Genomic DNA, 4231 nt, shown 5'->3' with positions numbered 1-4231 from the left:
AGTCATATGTGCAGTTTAGGAGATGTCACTATCTCTCTTTGTAAATGTGTAGAGTATCTTAGGAGAATATTCTTGTGTAAAGTTGTCTATAATTAGATTGTAACTAGGTTTCTGTTTTAGTAAGAAGAGAAAATATCTCTTTCTCCAACTCTCTCTCAATCACTTACACTCCCCTCACACTCCAAACGATTCCAATCTCTCTTGGTTACACTGAAACATTCTTCTTCAATTCTAACACATTCTTCTCCAATTCTTACATGGTATCAGAGCAGATTGTTCCTGTCTCTTGACTCCATCTCCATCACAATCTTCTGCATCATCTCTCTTTGTTCTCTAACCGTTGTTCTTAAAATCTCTTCTCTATCTCTTTCTCTTTTTAACCGTTGGACAAACACTTAAACCAACGAGTTTACCATGGAAACCACCAAAACTATGATTGTTCCAGTTACTCTCAAGGGAGAGAACTACTTACTGTGGGCTAGAACCACGAAGACAGCCCTATGCGGCCGAGGACTTTGGTCCCATGTTGAAACGAGCGAAGCTCCAAGTGGCGAGACCACCAAAGAAGGCAAGGATCTTGTCGGAGATGAAAGGAACAAATGGTTCCAAGAAGATCAAGGAGTCCTAGCTATCATCCAAAACTCACTTGATGCCCCTATCCTAGAAGCTTACTCCTATTGCGAAACCGCAAAGGACTTATGGGACACTCTCAAGAAGGTGTTTGGAAATATTACCAATGTCAACCGTATCTTTGAGATTAAGAGGGCTATTAACAATCTCAACCAAGAAGATATGGAGTTCACCAAGCATTTTGGGAAGTTTAGGTCCTTGTGGGCTGAACTAGAGATGCTTAGGCCAGCGACAATAGATCCAGCCATACTGAACGAGAGGCGTGAACAAGACAAGGTGTTTGGTCTACTCTTAACCTTAAACCCCTCCTACAACGACCTCATCAAGCACATCTTGCGGTCAGATAAGCTTCCAAGCCTTGACGACGTTTGCAACCAAATCCAAAAGGAGCATGGCTCCATGGGTCTATTTGGCAGCAAAGGAGAGCTAGTGACCGCCAACAAAGTCGAGATGGCGTCCTCAAACCGAGGCTACTACAAACCGGATGACAAGAACCCACCGGTATGTGAGCACTGTAAGAAGGTTGGCCACTTCAAGAGCCGCTGCTGGATTCTTCATCCACACCTTCGCATTAACCGTGGAGGACCAAGCCGCGGAGGGCTACCGAGAGCCCATCAAGCAGCTGTAGCGGGGGAAACACCAACTTCCGAACCAAACCAACAAGCTGTCGGATGAAATGGAACTGCACTCGCTGCCTCCTCCGAGCTGGTGAGGCGATCCGACCTTGATGCGCTCATCAAAGCCCTCAAGGAGGCCTCCGGTAAATCCTTTCTTGCCTTAAACAAAACTAAACCTCTTATTGTTGATTCTGGTGCATCACATCACATGATTAGAGATCCTAGGTTGATTAGTAATATTAAACCTGCTAATGGTAATGTTGTGATAGCCAATGGTAAGAAGGTACCAGTTAAAGGCATAGGGAATTTGAAATTGATTGATAAGGAAACTAAAGCCTTTTATATGCCAACTTTCACATCTAACTTGCTATCAGTTAAGAGAGCCACCACTGATTTAAATTGTTATGCAATATTTGGTCCTAACAAGGTTCATTTTCAGGATATTGAGACAAGTAAGGTTCTTGGACAAGGAGGTTCCAAGGATGATCTCTATGTGCTTGAGGACTTAAATTTATCTACTTCTTCTGCATCTTGTTTTAATTCGGTTGTTGTTGAACCTAATGACTCTATCTTACATGCTAGGCTAGGACATCCTCACACTAGAGCATTAGCATTAATGTTTCCTAAAATTTCCTTTAAAAATGATGAGTGTGAGGCTTGTATTCTTGGTAAACATTGCAAGACTGTTTTCCCTAAATCTACTACTATCTATGAAAAATGTTTTGATTTAATTCATTCTGATGTTTGGACATCTCCTTGCCTATCTAGAGAAAATCAAAAGTATTTTGTGACTTTTATTGATGAAAAATCAAAATATACTTGGTTAACCTTCTAAGGATAGAGTTCTTGAGGCCTTTACAAATTTTCAAAATTATGTCACTAACCATTACCATGCCAAGATTAAAATCTTAAGATCAGATAATGGTGGAGAGTACACAAGCCATGTGTTTAAACAATACCTAGCCAAACATGGAATTCTTCACCAAACTAGTTGTCCATACACACCACAACAAAATGGAGTGGCTGAGAGGAAGAATAGGCATCTCATGGAGGTAGCAAGGTCTATGATGTTCCATACAAGGGTGCCAGAACGTTTTTGGGGAGATGCTGTACTTGCAGCCTGCTACCTTATCAACCGCACGCCAACAAAGATTCTTAATGACATATCTCCATTTGAGGTATTGAATAATGCAAAGCCTACCTTTGATCACTTAAGAGTATTTGGTTGTGTGTGCTATGTGTTGCGACCAGGTGAACTACGAGACAAGCTTGATGCTAAGAGCACTAAAAGCATGTTTATCGGCTACTCTACAACACAAAAAGGGTATAAGTGCTATGAACCGGAGACCAGGAAGGTTCTCGTATCTCGTGATGTTAAGTTTGTGGAGACACGAGGGTTTTATGATGAGAAGAACTGGGATGAGCTTCGTAACCTCTCGGCCTCACCATCCGATCGGACACGCAACCTCCGAGTGCTTCTTGAGCGGCTAGGTATCGAAAACGATCGGGTCAGTCACGAACCTGCCGGGACAACATCACCAGCACACCCTGAGCCATCTATGGAACCTGCTCATGATGCACCTCCACCCGAGGAATCACCTACGGAAGACAATGTCGAGTCATCGCCTACCGATGAAGTCCTGACCGAGGTACCAGTTCCCCAAGACAGTGCTGCCCCTGAGGCTGGAGCCATAGTTCCTCTTAGGCGTAGCCAACGCATCAAGTACCCTCCTACCAATTGGAAGAACACTCGTGTCTACTACAACAACATGGCCGTTGCCCATCCAATTCAAGCCGTTTGCTCTCTTTCCCACTTTCCTATGGATCATCAAGTGTTCCTTGGTCACATTGATGCAAATTGGATTCCTAGGACCTATGATGAGGCTAAGCATCACCAGGTGTGGAGAGAAGCGGTCGATGCCGAGAACACGGCCTTGGTTCAAAACCACACATGGGACGAATCCGACTTACCCAAGGGAAAGAAGGCTGTAACCTCTCGATATATCTTCACTATCAAATATAAGAGCAATGGGGAGATTGAACGCTATAAACCACGCCTTGTTGCTCGAGGCTTCACGCAAACGTATGGGGAGGACTACCTTGATACGTTTGCTCCGGTGGCTAAACTTCACACTTTCCGAGTTGTGCTCTCACTCGCCACCAACCTCGATTGGGAACTTTGGCAAATGGACGTGAAGAACACCTTCTTGCAAGGAGAACTTGAAGATGAAGTGTATATGCGGCCACCACCGGGGTTAGAAGACACCATTGGTCCGGGAAAGGTCTTAAAACTCAACAAGGCGATCTATGGCTTGAAACAGTCTCCAAGGGCATGGTACCATAAGCTAAGCACCACTCTACTTGACAAAGGTTTTCGTAAGTCCGAGGCTGATCACACCCTCTTCACCTTACCAAGCGCCAAAGGTATAGTAGTCATTCTAGTGTATGTTGATGATATCATCATCACTGGAAGTGACTCGGTAGGTATTCAGGACACTAAAACCTTCTTGAAATCATTATTTGACATTAAAGATCTTGGAAAGTTGAAATATTTTCTTGGGATAGAAGTTTATAGATCAAGTGAAGGATTATTTTTGTCTCAAAGGAAATATGCACTTGACTTACTGAGTGAAACAGGAAAATTAGGATCTAGGGCAGTGTCAACACCCCTTGAAGAGAACTATAAGGCCGGAGGACAGGGGGAGCTTGACAATGCCCCATTCAAGGATGAATTTGGAGTGTTTAGAAAACACTTAAACCCGTTTTTTCCCAAAAGAGGCTTAATCCGAGAAAACAGGCTAAAACCGAGAGAAAAAATTTATTCGAAGCAGTAAACAGATATGGTACTCTTCCTAGGGTCAAAATACGTAACAATCCAATTCCATTGACTAATTATAAGAGTTTGGGTTGAATTTGGAGTGTTTAGACAACACTTAAACCCGTTTTATCCCAAAACATGCTTAAACCGAGAAAACAAGCTAAAA

The 4231-nt window shown here is 43.1% G+C and overlaps 1 pseudogene; it reads left to right on the top strand.

Moving 5' to 3' along the window:
• The first annotated feature begins 792 nt into the window (after positions 1-792).
• On the top strand, positions 793-3875 carry LOC147950159 (uncharacterized; annotated as a pseudogene).
• Positions 3876-4231: the final 356 nt, after the last annotated feature.

This window comes from Camelina sativa, chromosome 1, assembly GCF_030686135.1.
Source record: "Camelina sativa cultivar CO46 ecotype springtype chromosome 1, ASM3068613v1".
NCBI classification, from domain to species: domain Eukaryota; kingdom Viridiplantae; phylum Streptophyta; class Magnoliopsida; order Brassicales; family Brassicaceae; genus Camelina; species Camelina sativa.
This window is presented reverse-complemented; position numbering and strand designations above follow the sequence as displayed.